Here is a 22,002-nt window from a genome sequence, read left to right on the forward strand (position 1 = left end):
CAGAGCTGAAATCTGAGACTTATTTCTTTCTGTGTTCAAAGAAAAATTATTTTGTATTTTTTTAATGTAGATGTAAATAAACAAGACTGCATTATCAGTGTCTCCTCACGTAAACATCCTGCCAGCCCCAACGTTTGGCTAACTGCTTAGGTCAAAAAATGGTAACTATGTATTTATGTAGAGTGAATAATACATTAATCCCTTGCTCTCCAAGTGTGATATTGTGTTCTTTAGAATGTCATTCATTAATCTATATGGCACAAACAGTGGGAGCAGGTCAATAAGGTTAAAGATAATTAAGAATTGATTAGCATCTGAGAAGCCAAATGAAAAGACACATTTTCCCCCAATGACTGGAATGGCTGAATTAATTGATAAACCCAAGAATCTTTCTTTGAGTTCAAATTCTGATGCTCCTCACAATTACTGAGATTTATTTCTTTCTATAAATTAATGTTGGCATGTGTCAGTTGCATTGCACAGTGCCTTAGGTCCCTTAGCCTTTGTAGTGCTAAGGGCCTTCTCTTTCCATTTCCATTGCCTGCTTTTTGCTTGCAGCTCTGCAAACTTTCAACCAAGTTGCTGGGCACCTCCTAGGGGAGGACACTTGCCTGAGAACTCCCATGACTTCTCTTCCTAGTTGGCTACTGGGGATTCTTCCCTTCCCCTTTCTCTTTCTCTCTCCTTCCCCCCACCCCCTTTTGTTTTCATTTTTCCCCAGAAGTAACTTTTGCTGTTAAGTTTGCTATATGCCTTTGACGCAGACCCGGCTAATCTTTGTGCATGTGAACCTGTGAGAAAAAAACCCCAAACATTAACTTCAGAAAAAGAAACAAAAATAATCTTTTATTTACCTGTTATAAAGCATTTAATTGAGGAGAAATTTTCAGGAGAAACATAAATATATGTTTTTACAGTGTCTTAAAGTTTTTTAATCCATTCCAACACTAGCTCTAGGCACATACACTTTTTTTTGTGGAGTATTAATTTTTGATATAAAGTATTCCTTGAACATGAGTCCTGAAGACCTCTAACCAGCAGCAAGTACTTTCCACAACTAGTTCTAGCTTCCTAGAGTGACTTTGCAAAATAACTGTTCATGTCACATTTGTTTCCAAATGTTGTCTTTGTAAGTACAGTGTCAATGACTGGCCTAAGGATTTTTGAAAGAAGATTAATAAGCCAGTCCTTTGTGTTAAGTGTGTCTGTCACCCCGCTCAAGAGTAGATCCCATCACAATCCATTGCATTTTTTCTAAATAACTTGTATGAATATCTATCCCACATCTGGCATGAGTCATGTAATCTATGTAATTCTTTGCATCATATAACAAACATGATGGGGTGCACCAAACACTGTAACCAGCCAGTCAAAAGAGGTGATTACCCTGCTGCATTCAGCATTGGTGGGGCCTCACCTTAAGTACTGGGTGCAGTTCTGGGCCGCACGATTTAAGAAGGTCCCTGAATGCACCCAGAGGAGGGCAACAAGGCTGGTGAGAGGGCTGAAAGGAATGTCCTATGAGGAGCAACTAAGGACTTCGGGCTTGTCTAGTTTGGAGAAAAGGAGTGAGCTAATTGCTCTCTACAGCTTCCTAAGGAGGGGGAGTGGAGATGGAGGTGCTGAGCTCTTCTCCCTGGTACACAGTGACAGGGTACATGGGAATGGTTCAAAGCTCCACCAAGGGGAGGTTTAGACTGGACGTTAGGAAGCATTTCTTTACCAAGAGAGTGGTCAGACACTGGAACAGGCTTCCTAGAGAGGTGGTCGATGCCCCAAGCATGTCAGTGTTTAATAGACATTTCAACAATGCCCTTAATAACATGCTTTACCTTGGTCAGCCCTGAAGTGGTCAGGCAGTTGGACTAGATGTTTATCGTAAGTCCCTTCCAACTGAAATAATCTGTTCTGTTCTGTTCTATTCTAAAGATTGCTACCAATAGTAATTATGTACTTCATTTGCACTTCAGATGTTTCCACTGGCTTTTCTTTTAAGGTCTAAACACATACTTTCATAAATCTTCCATACACCACAGATGATGATGTGGTTGTAACATCCATCTGATACCTCTTTCTTCTGTTACTCCACTTTGCCCACAAAGTTCTGCTGGGATTTCTTTTAACATTCTAAGCTACTGATTAGTTTCAAGATGCACTTTCTCTTTTGAAAAGCAGGGGAAAAAATAACTTGCCAGAGAAACATTTCATTTTTTCTGCTTCCACCACAAATGCTGAATTTCTTTCAATATGGCCCGAAGCCCAGGACAGGCAATATTCTGTAATGTACCAGTGACAGGATTAAGATCCAGTATTTTGTGATCCATCAGTGTGGAAATGGGAGCTGTATACCATCGGCAGGGCAGACCATTGGAAAGGAAATGGAATGTGTGCAGTACTTTCTATCAGTCAAGTCATTGCTGAAATATCAGACCTTGCACTTGTCATATTATGTGTGAAAAAGCAATTTATATTTAATTATTACATTTCTACAATGTGTTAGTGATCGTTTCACTCTTCCTTAGATGTCTGCACAGTTATATTTCTGATATTAGAGGATTTGTGTTACTGCTGGAGAAAGATGAAAGTGACACTAATAATATTTCTTAAATAGAAAAAATATTTGCATTGTCTTTTTCGGTAAAGTCTAAGAAATACAGAGAATCCCTGACAGATGATAGAGAGATTATTTTTTCATTTGTTTGGCATGCATAAATTTAAGGCCAAAATTGCTAGATCATCAGGTTACTCATAACTGGTCATTTCATTTCACATTGTTTTTCTAAGGCACATCTTCTGAAAATAGATCAAATCTGTAATTGAAGCTTTTTACCAGTAATGGAAAACTCGATGGTTACACGTTTTCATCACTGAAATTTTGTGCCTTAGCTTTCACATGAATTTCTGTGGATTCAACTTCAAGCCACTAGTTCATGCTTTGCTCTCTCCTGCTAGATTAAATAGCCTTAGCACCTGGTGTTTTCTCCCTGCAAATGTACTTATATTCTGCAACCATCTCATAGTTTCATCTTTTTGATAAAACTGGATGGATCTGATTTGTCCCTCAGTGAAAGGCATTTTCTACAACCATCAAATAATTCTGTATTCTCTTCTATATTGATGAATTTTCAACAACTTTTTCTATACATTACTTTTAGACCTAGATGCAATCTCCTTGGGTTACTCTCACCAGCACAGTGATAGCAATGCACCAGGAGTTTATGTTTAGTTGCTAGTCTACTATGCTTCCTAGATGCTTTTTAGTAACTGCTTTTCATTATACAGTCTGTCATACCTGTAGGTTTTACCTCTATTCTTGGTTTCTAGAAATACAACTTTGCATTTTGCATTACTAAATTGTAGCTGCTTAAAGCGATGCCAAACTTAGCAAGGAGACATTGTTCTGCGTGATTCCTTTTCCTTGTCGTTACTTATCTCTCCACTAACTGTATGGTCGTGTGTAATAACTTTTAACTAGCTCACTGATGAAAATGTTGAATAGCATCAGGCTTTGAGCCAGATCCTACAGGACTGCCTGAAAAACACTCCCAGTCAAAGGAAAATTTTCAGTGACAACAGTTCTTGAAGGTATTTCAGGAAGGTAACATCTTATACAGCATCTTAACCAGATTTCCCTTGCATCCATGTTCTCAGCCTTCCTTGTCTGACAGTCTTTTAGCTTGATCACAGGGATGGTCCAGCCCCACTTCAGAGACTCTCTTGAATTTCCAGGATGAATCTGACTTGGCTTGCTTAATAAGTTCACACATTTTCAAAAAGTGTTTCAAGCTCACTGGAGTATGCAAGATTTGAGTATTAAAAGTTTCCAAATAACAATGGTTTCTGACATTGTCGCACCCTACTTTATCTCTCTCATTCCACTCCATGAAATATTTAAACAAAATAAATAAATAAATAAATAAAAGCTTCGCCATAACCTGGGTGGCTTTGCTGCAGGGTACAATGTATAATACAGACCAGAGAGGGCAGTGCACATCCTTTGGGGTGACTCCAAGGTCAGCCTAAGATTGTAAGATTCAGTATATACTATCCATGGTATCTTTTAATCTATTTACCATGTACTTTATTGATATTGTATGACACTCATTTATTAATCACAGTATAATGCAGTGCATCAAGTGCTTTCCAAGTCTATATCTTGTGTATATAATTCCATTCATCAGTCTTATCAAAGGAGGAAATCACTTTTGTTTGATGAGATCTGTTTTCCATAAAATCAAAATTCCTGACATTAATTGTATTCGTATCTTAAGTTTTTGGAGAAATCCTTTATCAGCATTTCTGGGTTTCTACACAATTTTGCTTGGTTTTGATAGCAACCTAGTTATTCAGATGTCTAAACCATTTATTTTTTAAAGATATTACCTGAGCTGATCGCATATTTATTCTTCTGAAATTTCCCTACTCTCCTAGTGTTTCTTATATGAATATAAATCATACTAGGTTTGCCAACTAACCAGTTTAAGACTCCTGACTATGAGCCATGCCAAAGTAAAGCTCTTTATCACTCTTAGATGATTTAGAAAGTAATGGAAATTCAATACATTCTGTCTGATCTTCATCTGAGCATTCAGTACACCACCGTTTGGGAAGATATTAGTTAAAATGAAAAATAGTGAAAATGCATAGAAATACAGGAGCTGAGATGAGAACTGGCTAAAGACAGTATGACAACACATTGGTTGACAAAAGAATTGTGATGGAAAGAGATTGCCTGTAGACTTCCTCAAGGATTGGTTTTGGAGTTTGATCTCATATACTAGTTTAATTAATGATCTTGGCAGAAACAGTAGGAATGTGGTAATGAAATTTGCTGATGACAAAATTTGGGAAGTATTATCAATACAAAGAAGTTGGATGACCTCAAGGACTGCAGTAATAGAATAGTATTACTTTTAATAATGAAAAGTGCCAGGTCATGCATTTAGGGACTAATAACAAGAATTTCTTCCAGAAGCTGGGAGCTAATCAGTTGGAAATGACAACAAAGGAGAATGATCTGGGTCAGCCAGGGTATGACAATAGGGTAAGTCTGTGAAAAGGGCAGGTAACCCAAGGATGTATCTGGTAAAGTATTTCCACTAGGAAAAGGTGAGTATTAGTGCCATTTACAGTGCACTGGTGAGACCCTCCACCGGAATTCTTTTAAACAGCTAAAACCAAGATGCTTATACAAAATATTTTTATTTGACTGAAGCAGCATTTCTTGACAAAATCCTTGCTTCAGATTCAGAATTTTTCACATGAAGCTTCTGCACGACTGGGCTTTCGGTTTAAAAGGAGGGAGGAAACTAACATGGTGTCAGGCTTTCTGACATCATCATATTTCAAAGAAAGGTTGCCATGCAGTTTTGAACTGTCATTACATATCCAATAAAGAGTGATGAGACACTGATGAAATGTTGCAACACAACATGGGCATTTTGCTTTATGTGATAAAACTCCACAGGTAGCAATCACAACCCTATTCACATTGTTCCAGAGGGAGGAAAAAAACCCTCCTACATGCCTTTACAGCTGAGCTGGCAGGTAGCTTTATCACTTTCTCACAGCTGTATATTGGGTTTTTTAGCCATGGGATTTACTCCATCATTGGCCTAGAATACGTGGGGGTTTTTGTGTGTGATTGTGCATGGGAGGATGGATTGAGCAGTATATCTTTAGAAAGAACAAAATAAAGTACTAGCAAGGGCTGTATGGTCCGATTTCTGACACCCATTCAAATGCTTCACAACTCCAGCTGAAGTTTTTAATTTTCTGCTTTCAGAAATAATGTTTCAGATGCAGTAATTCTAACGCTTATCACTGAGTTCCTGGCTCTCCACGCCTAACATGAGCCAAAGAGAAATAGATACGCCAGATATATGCCTTTGTCTGCTCCCTAAAACATCTTTCCCTGTAAATTCATGAAGTACAGGGAAATGAAGGGCAAATGAAAGCAATAGCTAATGCAATTTTTGTGTAAATGGTCACAACAGATATTTGATTCACGATAGTGAAAGGGTCTCACAGGAAAAGGGGCGAGGAAAGAGAGACGCTGGTAATTCTGAACTAAAATATCTTTGCAATATTTAAAACTCCACAGAGTGATTTTAGTTAGCAGCTACAGATGTAAATCAGTGATGAGAAGTGATCCAAAAGAGGAAGCAATACTTTCACAAGAGGTTTAAGAAAACTGTTCACAAAATTCTTTGACATTGATAGGATAGTTGAGGAATATGCATTGCAAGAGAAACATCAGTTAACAAACTGATGTATTCACTGAGTATTCAGGTTGTATTCAGCCTGCCTTCAGCTTGCATTCACCAAGCAGCTTATAGAGGAAGCATAGCTTTGATTCATCCAACAGGTTAACTTAGCCACTGCTGTCCACACAGTTCTTAGAGGCTTTTTTTCAACTTCATTGCCTGGATAATTTTTTCAAAGCATGCAACTATAAGTGGTCCAACCATTCTGCCTCTCTTTATCCATGTGCAAAGGGGAAGCCATCAGAGATGGCTTTCTGGGTGAGAAGAGGGTTCTACTGTGCCTGCATCTGCCTTCTCCCCCTGCCTTGGACCATGGCACCTAAGTGAGCACAGCGGATAGATATTGGAGATACTGTCAACTAAACCTAAAGAATTCAGTTTGGGAGAGATATATTCTTTAGCTTATTCATAAGGCAGAAACTTGCCTTTCTGGAACCCCAGAGAAGTACCTTGCTAAGAAGCGCTGCTACCACACCTTCACTTGGGTTTCACACTAGGAAGAAAGGTGTGTGACCGAAACTCCCATTTGTTAGTAGAATGAGGCCAGTAGAGGGTATGTTGCAACCTTTTTGCTGATTCCTTGGGAGCCATCCCAGCTGATGTTGGGAATGTATCAGTAAGTGTCATTGCAAGCTCCAGAGGAAAAGTCTTGACCAAAACACCCATATCGGTACCTTAACCTTCTGTATGTCCAATCAGTCCCACAGAGTGTTAAGAAAGTGATTTGTCTTGAATACTGGGTATCAGAACTAATCACACTATTAGCACTCGCTTTCTTATTCAATTATTCTCCCGTCTTGCTTAAACTGTCTGCTACAAATTTGCAAATTAACTTGTCTGACCAGCAAAAGAAAAATGAGAAACACCTTTGGAAAAGTTTAAAACAACTCTCATTGGCATCTGCAATAGTATGCTATTCAAAAAGCTGCTGGCTAGGAAGGGAAAAGGATAGGTGCCAACATAAGGTGACAAGGGAGACCAGCAGCAAGAAAGAAAGACTTGCTGTTTGCAGACTTGACTGGTTGATTTGACCAGAAAAATAACTACCGATCTCCTAACCTTTAAGGAGACAGAATTGTAGCATCATGCATCACAAACACTACTTTCGAAATCAATATCTCAGAGGCAATAACACGTGACTATTGGAACTTCCATGATTTTGAAGTAGTCTTGCATTCTCCTTTTATCTATGATACTTTTCACGACAATTACTTTGATCTTTCCCCTCTAATTAGTGAGTAGGCAAGTGGACAGACTGTCCTGATCATAACTCTGTTATCATGGTCATTAAAATTATGTATAGTGTCAGAAGTTCAGGTTTATAGTTTTGCCCTATCACACACAAGAGGGGAACTTACGCGTGGTTTACTATGTTGAGCATGTGAATAAAATGATAAACATGCCACAAATTTAGTGTGGATATTTACATCTATATGGTGGTTCTTCTGATGCAGGTTATGACCACTGCAGAAGATTATGGTTTCAGTGTTTTGCTCTGCCAAATTCCAGAAAGCAACTATTTTATTGGTGGCAAGTTATTTACTGAAGTTAATGTCAGTTCCTCTTTGTGGCCAGACTGAAAATAATATTTATACAGACAAGAAAAAGAAGACATTTGGTACATAAGATAGAGCAGTATTTGCCATCAGAGTATTGTGAGCATGAAGAAAACTTCAACAAAATTGATTAACTTTTATTGAGTGGTAATTAAAATAATTTTTTTGCATGCTTTCTGAGATAGTTAAGCAGGGAATCTTGTTTTCCTGGAGTCATTCGGGCATAGAGTAAGCAAAGCTCCAAGGAGATGAAACATCTCATTTTGGCAGATGTTTTAGCAAACAGCATTCCTGATGAAACTTCTGGAGGACTTTTTCAGTCTAACACAGTGACTAACTTACTTCATGTGTTTACGTTTTTATTTTCTTAAATATTTCTGCCATCACACAAACCCCAGGCTTAGCTGTATTTAACAAGTTTGATGTCTGTAGACAATAATATTTTGAGGTTGGTGTCAGGCCATTATTTTTTCAATATTTTTGCTGTATCATCACAAAGTTAAAGGTCCACCACAGCTGGAATTTCCTGTAATATCATGTCCCAAATAAATAGTGTTGATGTACCCACATTTTGAACATATCAGAGATTTTCAAGATTTTCATGACTTTTAATATTGAAAAATTGTTCAGGTTGAGTACAGGACCAAAACTACATGCTTTCTTGATGTTCTGTCCCAATTTTAGGAAACAAACTTCTTTCATCTTCATCTTGTTGTGCAAAAAGTATTATGAATTACCTAAGAGAGCTGCTTTTATCTAAACCTTTTGGAAGTGCTTGTACATATAAGCAGACCTTTCCTATTATAGCTTGAAAAAAGAAAAAATATGTACTTGACTACAAAGCGCGTCTGTGCTTTGCATTCTGAGCAGAGTACAAAGCTCAGTATACCTATGTGTTATAAAATCAAAATCAAGTCACGATGAAGTTGGGTGATAGGATCAGCAATGTTTTCTTCTCTTTTTTTAATATTCTTGCACAGTTCCAAGCACAATGGTTTTCCGGTCCAACTGTGGGGTCCCCAAATGCTACCATAATAAATAAAAGAGCAAAACTGTTATTCTTCCCATTGATCATTCCTCTCTAATGCTGCCCTCAAATATTATTTTAACTTTATGCTTTCTGTAAAGAATGCTTGATATTTAGTGTGTTCCATTTAGTAAAAAACAAACAAACAAACAATGAATCTATTCTATTATTTCTGTAGAACAATCTGTACAACATACAGGCAAACTAGGACTCATGGGAAGTAAGCATTGTGGCACATGCTGCTTCTTGTTATCTACCACCATATGTCTGATATACATTTGTGTTACAAAATATATTGCTCTGATAAGCTCCATAGTCATTTAATTATAGTATTTTCTTCAGTGCAAACTGAGACAGGTAAATATTGTATGGAAATAGTCCTGCACATCATTTTTTTGCACCTTTTTCCCCCCAATTTATACCCAATTTTCTTTTATGCAGGTGTGGCACTGTTTTCAGGGAAGAATATTTGGCATGAATCTCAGCAAGTGAGCTTATACAGCGAGTTCATGAATTTTTAAACAATGTAAACAACAATGACTGTATTAAATGGGCTTTTTATGTTCCAAGTCATTCGATATGAATGTGGAATAACCATTGTGGAAAAATTCAGATTCTTATGGTGTAGCTCTATGTTAGATAAGCAAAAGAATTCTTTTTAAAAAACACTCTTCACTACTTTGTTTCTTTTGCCTTGCTCTCTTGAACTTTTTTCCCCCTCATATTATGTAGGTTTGCCTGACTTAAGTCAAATGATTACTGTAAAGACTCGTAGATGCTTTTAATGACTCATCTGTATTACCAGCTTTGTGGATGGCATTCTTCTTTCTGGTAGAGACTGATCAAAAGCCTCAGTGGGGCATTATGAAGTACTGCTCTTCTCCTATGAATGCCTCTCTTCTTGATATTCCTCACAAAAATTACTATTTTTTATCATACATTATCCTCCTATCTGCACATAGGAATGGTAGTCATAAACTGTGTTTCAGATAGTATACAAACCTAGAACAAAAAGACAGTTCCTGCCTGGCAGAGAAGGACTTCAGGACATGGTTTAGGAGGCAAGGTAGTGTTGGGTTGACATTTGGACTTGATGATCCTAGAGGTCTTTTCCAGCTGTAATGATTCTATGATTCTATGATTTCAGCTATCATGAGTCTTGATCATTTGCAGGACAACTCACTAGATTTTCAGTAATTTCAGTAGTAATGACATGTCTATATTCAGTAAAACTGCCATTGTCTAACAGAATGAGTCAAAAAGAGTTATTTGTCTGTACTTCTGTACATCCGAGTTACTCTCAGATTACTCTTATTACCCAGTCATCTCTTATACATACTCAAATAACTCTCAAACATAGATAATTGTTCTTGACACAAGAGAGCTTATTCAGTCTTGTTTAAGCTCAGACATAATTGCTTAATACCTATTTGGAAGTCCCCAAAAGCATACCAGTCTGTCTTTACTGGCTGGCTGTCTCTGCTTGCCTGATTTCCTAGCTGTCCCATTCAAGTCACTAATACACGTGCAGAGTCCCTTTTCCACAGAGATATGCACTTCTTTTCTCTCGCGGGCCATTGCTAACAAGGTTTAGCACTCAGCAACCCAACATCTACCCGTGCTATGGGAAGTCCGAAAAATTAGTTGCAGTCAGCAATACAACTAATTTCATCTGCTGGGATGGTAGGTTGTACACAATTTGTATAATGACTAGATGTTAGAGGACTCACCTAATAGAAAATAGAGGAGCCTCAGCTCGTCCCAGGAGATGTGGGATTAACCATCTGGCTTTCAGCCATTGTAAGGTGGAAGATCTGCCATCTGCCTTCAAAACTGATCTGCTGAAAACAGAAAATAGTCAGAAGATGGGCCAGGCTAGGCCCACCTCTAATGGCTACACAATTTATGGAACAAAGGCATTTAAAGCTCTGAATATGGTCTGGAGCCATGACTCAGACGTCTCTTTTTTAATAACAAGTATTCTCGCTGCTACAACCAGACTTACCCTGTTGGGTCTTCGTCTGGTCCTGTGATACTTTTCACCATGTAAGGGTTCAAGATGCAAGAGAAGGCATGGGAGGTCCATTTATTCATATTGGAAAAGAAATTAAGTGAATAAATTTTAAGTGATGTAATACATGAACATGAAAAACTACTGATGAAACCATAACTATAGCTACCTTTTTCATACATAATTGTCAAATCACAAATATGATGCAAAGTCATAATTTAATCACGGCAGTAATAACATTACCTTTGGTAATCAATTAAGACTATGAATTTTACATTGCTGATATAAAATCATTAATATATCTTGTCATTCCAGTGCATCAGCAAGTAGTCCACTTTGCTATAGAGTCATCTTACTGCACCAGCTAAGACGGACCTTGCTCCAGGGCTGTATTGTTCATACAGGGTTCTTGCTCCCACTGGAGAGACTGGTTCCAGGCAGGTACTGAGCACTCTGCCTCCCTCTTAGGTATGTAAAATTCTAGAGTTTTAGCTTGAAATACAGAAAAATGGTGGTATTTAGAAATTAAATTCTGTTTCATATACATTCACATTTCTTTTACAACTGCCTTTTCTGAACTTTTGGGTAAGCAAACTTTCATCTATATATATATGCCCACAGACAGCCATTTCTGCATCCATAAAATCCATGTATTTTAGTTTGGTGCCAAAACAATTATTGTGGATACTGGTTATATGCTTCAGAGTGAATCAGAAACAGTAAGATAGGGTTTGGCTGACCAGTCATAGCTGGCACATGGTTCTAGTCCTAAACAGACTGATACGATCACATGCTCTTTGACCACTCTGAAATGTGAAGAATTATGCTAAAAACCATTGTCATGTACAATGGATAAGTCATGAACAGGTGAACTGTACCTTGTTTGCCCTCCCAGCACTCCCAATAATAAATAATCCAGAATTCATTTTCTGCCACAGAATCTTGTCTAGAATATTATCATGCAGAAAACCCTGAAGTATTTTTAGAAAAAGGATGACTTTGGATTTCATTTCTCCCATACCTGACTTCCTGAGGCCCCATGAAAGTACGAGGAGAGATGGCCAATGGCCAATTGTATCACAAAGCTCTTCCTACCCAAAAGTACTTTATAAACATGAATTAATCACTTCAGACACCATCCAAGTGTAGCAGTATACAGGCCAAATTTGGCGAAAACATTTAAGTGTTTGTATATTGTCTACCTACAGTACTGCAATTAACCTCAGTATATTCTTATATATGGATACTTACATGAATTTGCATATGAAGCACTTGCTTATCCTGCCTTCATTCATTTTATGTATTTATTCAATGTAACTCATTCATCATTCACTGAACACTCAGTTTCAATACATAAAAGCTTTCTTCCACTGACACAATATGTATCTGTATTTTCTTGCCACAACTGCCTTCAATCTCTCCCATCCACATGCCCCTTGAAGCTAGTCTCTGTCTCTGATCTTCCTCATGCCCGTCTCTGATCTTCCTTAAGTAACGGAAGTTCTGATTCCTTCCTGCCCAAGGGCTATGGGGCAGGCAATGAACATGGGATTGACAAATGTTGGAGGCAGGGAGGAGTGGCAAGAAGCAAATCAAAAACATGCAAAGGATTCAGAATATAATGGAAAGAAAGAGAGTGCATCAGGTGAACCAAGGACAGTGAATCAAGGACAATCAGTTTATTTTCTGACTCTACAATTTTTCAGATATAAAAAGTTATGTATTAGTTGCTTTCAGAGTAGATCTCAGACTATTTTCAAAATACATATACATATGCATTCCTTTCTTCAGGGCAGGAAGCATATTTGCTTCACATTCTGTGAAGCTCAAAGACATCCCCAGTGCTGAGAAAACAAAAGTACCTATTGACACAATTGTGTCCAGTTGATCTCTAGGCTTGGTCTCACTGACTGCAGTAGCAGCCTTTATTGAAGAACTGCTAAGAATTCTAAATGTAATGAACATGGAGGGAACAGGGGAAAACAAACAGAACAGGCACAAGCAGCAGACACTGCTTTAGCACTCTCCTGAGCACTCAGAAAGACAGCTAATAACCTTGCCAGTACACCTCAAGCCTAGACCTGAAAGCATCCATAGCTTGTGTATTATGTCGGTGCAGATACTGGTGACAAATTTGTGAACCTGTTCAGGGATATGTCTCCTAATATGGTCTCCTCAAACTTTCATGGTTAAAATGTCTCATAATACTAAAGTCATAATATGTTACATGTTATATCTATTTGTAATGTCAAAGTTAGACAGTAAAACAAAATTATATTTTTCTGTTTTAAAGTATTTCTTCAGTAGCAAGCCACAGATCTGCAACAGTAACTGGCACTGTGACCTTTTTTTTTAGATCCATTTGCAGAAAATTAAATATGTGTTTTATACCCACTTTTATGCTTATCATAACAGCAGCTACATCAAAAAGTTAGCAGAGCTCTGGTCCAAGCTTTCATATATTATTGTCCAGGTGACTGAACCAAGTCCCATAGAAATGTTTTCAAATAAATATAAACATTCATTAAAATAGTTACTCACAGGACAGGGTTTCTTTTGCCAGGAATATTACCTGCAGTCTCTTTCTGGAAGCAACATCTTCACTTTAAGTGGTTTCTGTAGTGTTTGCAAACTCTTTAGACATGCAGTCCATGGAGAATACAACTGAAACTGCATGTTGTCTTACACTACACCAGTTTGTAGCATTGCCTACAAACAAAAGTAAAAGCCAGGCCAGTTATGGCTTGAACAGCACCAGTGTCACACTGATAACTGACTACCTTCTTCGTTCTTGTATTTTTCTAACATCTCAAGCATAGGCTCTGCTTCCCTTTCAAGTTCCAGCCCATTTCTGACCTCACAGCTCTCATTCTGTTTGGAAATGAGAGCTCTCACCTCCATTTGTTCCATGAGGTCAGTCTCCACTGTCCACTTACTCAATTTTCAAACAACATTTTCAATTTGTCCCATGCCAAATTCATGTAGAAATTTTACTAAGCACTTGCAAAAATTTTCTTTCTTTCATGTCACTTGCTGAAACTTTAATTTACTGCTGAAATCACTGTCAATCACGCTAATGAATATCTCATTGTGTCTTTATGCTTACCCATCTTAAGCATCCTTTCTCCTGCAGAGACTGTAACGGCTTAGGAATCATAGAATAATAGAATCATTAAGGTTGGAAAAGACCTCTAGGATCATCAAGTCCAACTGTCAACCCAACACCACCATGTCCCAAAGTGCCACGTCTACACATTTTTTTAACACCTCCGGGGATGGTGACTCCACCACCCCTCTGGGCAGCCTCTTCCAATGCCTGACCACTCTTTCAGTGAAGAAATTTTTCCTAATATCCAATATAAACCTCCCCTGACGCACCTAGAAGCTGTTTCTTCTCATTCTATTGTTAGTTACCTGGGAGAAGAGACCAACACCCACCTCACTACAACCTCCTTTCAGGGAGTTGTAGAGAGCAATAAGGCCTCCACTCAGCCTCCTCTTCTCCAGGCTAAACAACCCCAGCTCCCTCAGCCTCTCCTCATAAGACCTGCTCTCCAGACCCTTCACCAGCTTTATTGCCATTCTCTGGACACGCTACAGCAACTCAATGTTCCTCTTGTAGTGAGAGGCACAAAACTGAACACAGTATTCAAGGTGCGGCCTCACCAGTGCAGAGTACAGGGACACGATCACTTCCCTACCCTTGCTGGCCACACTATTCCTGATACAAGCCAGGACGCTGTTGGTCTTCTTGGCCACCTGAGCACACTGCTGGCTCATGTTCAGCAGGCTGTCAACCAACACCCGCAGGTCCTGTTCCACTGGGCAGCTTTCTAGCCACTCTTCCCCAAGCTTGTAGTGTTGCATGGGGTTGTTGTGACGCAAGTGCAGGACCCGGCACTTGGCCTTGTTCAACCTCATACAACTGACCTTGGCCCATCGATCCAGCCTGTCCAGGTTCCTCTGCAGACCCTTCCTATCCTCAAGCATTTCTGCCCAACTTGGTGTCATCTGCAAAGTTACTGAGGGTGCACTCGAGCCCCTCATCCAGATCATTGATAGATATTAAACAGAACTGGCCCCAACACTGAGCCCTGGGGAAACACCACTTGTGACTGGCCACCAACTGGATTTATCTCCATTCACCACAACTGGGTCCAGCCATCCAGCCAGTTTTTTACCCAACAAAGAGTACACTTGTCCAAGCCATGAGCAGCTGGTTTCTCCAGGAGAATGCTGTGGGAAATGGTGGCAAAGGCTTTACTAAAGTCTAGGTAGACAGCATCCACAGCCTTTTTCTCATCCACCAAGCAGGTCACCTTGTCATAGAAGGAGATCAGGTTGGTCAAGCAGGACCTGCTAGAGTCTAAATATGAAGACTAAGCGGTGCTTAACATTTGCATAAGATATGTAATATAGATAATATTGATTACATAATGTATATACTTACTATAATGAATATCTAATATCTATAGATGTCCATTTTTTTTTAAATCCATGTGTCATAGCTGAGCCCTAAATATATATACAAACATGCAAAGGCTGTTAAGAAGATACAATACCTGTTCATTCAAGTGAATTTTGGGCTGTCAAGAGTTTTTTAAAGTCTGGCCCTTGTTAATGTATAGATTAGGAAACCTACCCTCAAATCAGCAAGTATGGACAGAGGGTGGGGCAGTCTATACAGGAGTCACAATACTTTAACCAAGGAATGTTACTTCTCTAGGCTTGTTGTATACAGTAGAGGGAGGACATTTTCTCTAGAAGGCACCTCAAAGCAAACTAAACTAGGCTGCTACTCTGAAATATTTCATAAACGGACCTCTACCAAATGCTGAGGAATCCTAGAGAAATTAGCGTCCTGTGTCTGAAGTTAGTCATTGTAAATACCCCCCAATGTCCTGCTTTTTACTATGTCTTTATTTAAAAGTAGATCAAATAATTGGACTGTCATAAAAACCTGGCAAAGGTACTTGTGCAGATAAGGAAGGCTTCTTTGATGTAAATTTGAATTTTGAACTTTAGGAGATGCATAATGATATTAAACTAAATCAGAAAGAATCCCTGTAGTTAGGAAGACAAAGATAAAAGCAGGGTATGGATTTATTCTGTCTCCATTTCTCTCCCTAGTTGGAATTAGTTTAGTTGGAATCCTAAACTAATGAGTAAAGGAAAAAACAATGTTAATATTTAAATATTAACATTTTCTTGCTTTTAAAAAGTAGAGTAATTTTTTCTTACCTTTATTTACCATTTAATTATTCAGTTTGTGTAGGGACCATTTAGACCCTCGTTCTAGGACACTTATGAAGACAAGAAATACACATTTAAAATTTGCTTGGGTACAAATTGCAGGATTGGATTCTTTGTAAGTCAGAACTTAAAGCAGAAAAAAAAATCTGCTAGAATGTAAGACAAGTTAGCCAAATGTCTAATGAAATGTGTTTACACAGCCTTATAACGAAAATATAGATATTATGTATGTGGATCCTAAGAATGTCACATCACCAGTCTAGAACATTTTATATCACCCTGAAGGTCCTTTAGACAACAGTTTGAAGCCAATTTTTTGCTTACTCTGGGTTTTTTTCCCCCCTACTTACATGCCTTGAATATGTACAAGGTTAACTTTGAAAGAGGTGATGCATTCCCTCTGTGCTTTCCATATTGGGAAAGACATTTTGGATATGTATCTGTTTTATCTTTATTTGGAAGGATTTCACAAATAGATTGTTTTATACTTCATGATCAAAAGAGAAAAAGACCTGGATAAGCCATGATCAAAAGAAATTTAAAAACAATCCCATAATAATTCGAGCATAAATGAATAAAGAAATGCGAGTCAGATAAGGCTGAACAGAAAGATAGCAAATAAAAATCATAAATAAATAACAATAAACTTATGACTCTGCATAAGACCTTTCATGCAGCACAAAAGGTCTGCAAAGGCAAAATCAGTAGTAAATAGTGGTTTTGCTCTTTCTACGTAAAATAAAATTTTCTGTTTAGAATTGAGATCTTTATTAAAGATATTTTGCTTCTGCAACTTTTCATGGACTATTGCATACCTATTATAGCCTGATATGCAGAATTACTTTTACAAAGGAAAACCAGAACAACTAGTATCCATGTGATAGGAATGTCCTTTAATTAAAAAAAAAAAAAGGCAAAACAAAAATGTTGAAATGCCAGTATCCTTAGTGCAATATTTGGTACGAAAACATTGAAGTGAAAATATTGGTAAGTGTTTAAGCTCAGCAAATGATTCAGTATTGAATACTGTTTCAAAGGCTGTGGCTTTGTCTTTAGAAGTATTACAGTGCAGTAGATTTCAAGCCTGTAAAGATTTAGGGATACCTTTTTAGTGAGTAATTGTACTGAATTAATGGAATTTTCAAGATAGAAAAGTTTATTTTGCTTATTATGCATGCCCTAAGGCATCTACAAGGCTGTAAATATTCAGTAATTGATCACTGGGGCAGACCAATAATTAAGTCTGTCAACATAGGTAACAAACTCATTGTCCAGTATTTACTTATTATTTTAAATAATCTCTAATATGCCCTAGACAATCATCATATTATGACATGGAATTCACTCAACATCAAATAGGAGATGACTTACTCATATAGGAGGTGAATTTAAAAGCTTTGTGAGAAAAATCTCTATGGACTCTTTCTAAGATCAATGAAGAAAATAAAGTTCTCAAGTGAAAAAACAGAGCTGTTTAATTAGGGTCCAATTCTGAACCATACATAGAGGGAGCCTTTCAGTTAGCTATAAAGAAAGCCTAAGGAAAGATAGATGTTATGAACACCCCTCCTCTGTCAGTACAAAATTGGAACTGTGGCTGCTGAATGGTTATTACAGCTTAGGGTGAAAAACCTTAAATTAATTATCACTAGGTCTGAAAAAGAGAGGGAAAAAAACCCCTAGGGTTATGTCCAAATGGATTAAAGTAGAATGGACAATAAATGGTTACTCACACCTTCCATTCCTGAACTTCAAAATAATGACTAGGGAATGCATTTTCTGGGATATGCCAAGTGATTTACAAATTTATCATTCTTCTCCAATATTAGTATTACCACTGAGCCCTGAGGCCACTGTCAGACTGTTCAACAGATAATGTTCAACATCTTCAACAGTTTAAGCACAAGAAAACAAGTAACATTAGAGTGGAGAACAGAAGCCTAAAGTCATATACATGTATGCTAAATTACTTATCTACATCTGGCAATTTCTTCCATTTTTATAGATAAGATTGGTGGGACTGAGTGTTATGCAGGTTGGCTGACATTTCCCACTATAGTATTCTGCACTTAGGTGCATATAATCTTGTAAAATTTTATCAGTTTCAACTGAAACTTTTTAATTCAGAGGCCAAACTCTTTGGGAAAAATCTTTGTCCAGCTGATTCAGTTCCTCCTCTGTAAATATAGAGTAAGTTATATTGTAAACTCAAGGAAAAAGTATTCTGAGGGCTCTATTTGCCCTATAAACATCTGGTACTCAAATGCTTTGACTTTGGCATATTTCTAAAATGTGCCTTATCTAACTTCAGGCAAATATATCCGAAATTGTCCAGGCTGGAAAACTCAGGATGTTGCCATTTACATATGCCTTGTAAAAACTTTCGATCTTAACATCTTTGCCTTGGTGTAGATGCTTTCTTTGCTGGGTGGGCCTGCTTCAACCGGTGCAGAGTAATTCCTCCTACACAGCTGCTAGTTTGGATGGCTGTGGGCCATAAGGAGTCCAGGAGCAAATTCTGTACATCTGTACATAGAGCAGGAGTGCGCTCCTCTGCGTTCACTGAGCACTGAGGAACATTGGACATTCAAAACTGGAAAAGAAACAAGCTTAGCCTAAACAGGTATGAAAGAGTGAATTAGGGCCAAAAAAAAATCCACCCGAGGGAAGGCCGTACAAAATTGGAATTAGGTGTGCTGTGGGTAACTACAACCACACAACAGTAGAAACTAGAAAGTGAAACCACAACTGGGTTGGCAAAGACACAGCAAGACAGAGAGAAAAACAAGAGCCAGGGGAACAGGATGCGGGTAGGTACAAGGAAAGAACCAGAGGGGTTAGTGAGCAAAATTAGCTGGCAAGGCACTGGGGCTGAGATTGGGAAGGGAACGGGAAAGGGCATGTGGGAGGTGGTGGGACAGACCTCGGGAAGAGCTGAGGTACTGGTTGGAACCAGGACAAGGCACGTACCATGCTGTGGCGGCAGGAATGCAGGCACAGGAACAGGAAGACTAGTTAAGAAGCAAAGAAAGACAGATCTGGGACTAACCAAAGGAACTGGGGAAAAGATAGGGTCTGACTGGACCACAAGATTAAAAATGGGGTAGAGAGTACAGCAGAAGTCTGGAGTGAGGTGAGCAGTTGCCCCGCTGCATCCTGTCACCACGGAAAAGGCGGAAGAAGAGTTCTGGGTAAAGCCTACGTGGTCAGTTGAACAGTCTTCTAGTTATTCAATAAATTACTTAATAAAGAAGTCATTTGATCACCAGGTAATGTAGTCAAGTGGCCAGAGAAGTAATGCCTGTTCTTTATGTGCTTATTTCAAAGCTCTAAGCATAATATCTCAGATTCTCAATTTTTAAAAAAATGCTGGACCCCAGTGTCAAGATAGGGGTCTATAAGATTAAAATTCACTTTATTCTCCACATATGGCAGTGACAAATCACCAGTATGGCTAGAAAAACTCAATGTACTACCTAATCACAAATTACTATAAACCATTACTGTGGGGTCACTACGGAAAAGATGATATAAGTTTGAGTTTTATCAGTTTATGGACATGATTATTTGACATGGTTGTTGGTTAAAACAGGAAGCCGCCTTAGTAACAGCTTGAAAAATTCTATCTTCTGCTTTTAGTAAAATTATACAGAGCTACACTTTTCCTTTGGAAAATAATACACTTCTCAAGCACGTACAGCAATACAGTAGCATTTTCTCATTTTTCTGCTTTATACTGGGGATGTATTTATCTTTCAGTATGACAAATAACAAATTCTGTACAACTCTGCACATTAAACGATGTCAGAGCATAAAAGTGTCAATGCTGCTTCATATTACAAGAATATAAATAGCTAAAATGTATGATACTTCAAAGTATTTTCAGGACCTTTGAATTTTATTATTGATATGTTAATAAGTGGTAAAGCATGACAAAGATAAGGCATTTTTCAGTGCTATAAAATTTATACAGACTGAATTATTTTCAGATATATGTGAGTGAGAGGAAGAGGCAATGCCTCACAGATCAAACACATTACCATAATTTCCTACATGACCTAAGATACCTACACTGACACAGTAACTTTCATTCAGTTGTTCAAAACATTTCAGCTTTCTGACAAAACAGCTGAGAAATGCATTCCAAATTTCTCTTTAAGATTTCCCTTCTAACCCTCCAAAAGACTTTCTTGTCTTTCTACTGTGTAAAAACACAGGCTCTGTGTATTACTACGACAATAACACGAACTTCCGTCCCTTTCTACTGCCTTCCATTAGTCTGTATATCCCTGCCTATAGGTTTTCATCTTGGCTGTTAATGTTGCCACTAAATATCATACCTAGTAAAATCCGAGAAACCTCCCAAGTCATAACATAAATTTCATATAACCTATAATCAGGAGCACATAGTAAATGATCAGAACACAGGAAAAAAAATCTGTTCTCTCATCTTACAATGGCCTGGCACTTTAGGAGATACTTGGAATTACATAATTTTAAATTGCAGTTGTGATTGTCAGGTTGATGGCATCTTTTTGAATTTGCTATTTCACTTAAATATAGCTTAAGTTTTGGGCTTCATTCAGATATTGTTACTGTTGAAAGATTTTCCCCCTCTTTATGGCTGTCGTTGCAACAAGGATTGCTTTTAAAAAAGTCACATAATTAGTTTGCTAAAACCTATTAGAGTGAACCTTTTAAAAAATGTTTCAAAAGTATTTTTAAAAGGAACACCACAAAGTATTATGCTTATGTTACAATATATATATGTGGGGATAATTACCCTGCTAAGCACTCAGTTTACAATAAGAAAAGGCTGTAATGTTTTGCAAAACAATTGTTCTTCCCTTGTTAAACTACAACCTTAATTGTAACTCAGCAAATGTTTCTAGGCACCTGTAACAAGCATTATGAACAGGACAATTCTGATTACAGTTTTTTTCTTGAGATTATATCTTCCTTCTCTAGTTCACCTGTCTTGCAGCCCTGACAAATTCCAAAGCAGAGGAGCACCATCTAGTTGTTTCTATACCAAAGCTGCTGCCCTTTTCTTTAAAAGTATGCACTGGTTTTGGCAGTATTCTTTTCAGACATTGTTATTAACAATAAGATGTTAAACTATCATAATTGCTTTAGGTATATTTAAGTATGAACTCCCTTTGTACTGTTTAATATTTATATCTACATGAATTCAAGAAGATATTCAAACAAGGAAGAACTTGTGTGGCTTTATTGTGTGTGTTTGCAAGTAGGATTTGGTGGCTAGACAGAGGACACCTCAGCATCATGCACTGGCAGGAATGATCTCAGGAATTCCTTTGTCCTGTTCTCAGAAATGTGAGCGAGACCTGCTAGCACAGTCAGCCTCTGTCAAAGTCCTCAGCAAAGGGGAAAGTAGCAGATGTATGACATACAGCTTGCTAATGTGGGGTACCCCTCCATGGCTCTTCAGCCTTTCCTAAAGCAAACACCTATCGCTCAGGTGGGTTTAGCTTTTCTACTTTTAAATTTAAGTGGAATTTTTTTTGCAGTGTTCGGAGCAAAACAATCAAGATTTTTAGTCCTAATTTTAGCAGCATCCTCTTTATTGAATACAACATAGGTATTTTATGCAGACTGCAGAAAAGTGCAGAGTCGGGATCTTTGCTCTAATCAGCTCAGCCACAGACGAATACTGCAGATTATCCACTAAAAAATTAAAACGGGGAATTTCACCTGTGAATTCTATAGTCTGTCAGCATGCTTCCATGCAGTATATGAATTAGTACCAGAAGAAAAGAAGTACTTGGCAAAAACATAATACCTAAAGAGACCTATGTAAGTCTGCCTATAAAAGAGTCTGGCAGGAGAACTAAGAAGGTCATTGTATCATTTTTACAGTTTATATCT

Source organism: Phalacrocorax aristotelis, chromosome 3 (genome assembly GCF_949628215.1).
Source record: "Phalacrocorax aristotelis chromosome 3, bGulAri2.1, whole genome shotgun sequence".
Lineage (NCBI taxonomy): Eukaryota > Metazoa > Chordata > Aves > Suliformes > Phalacrocoracidae > Phalacrocorax > Phalacrocorax aristotelis.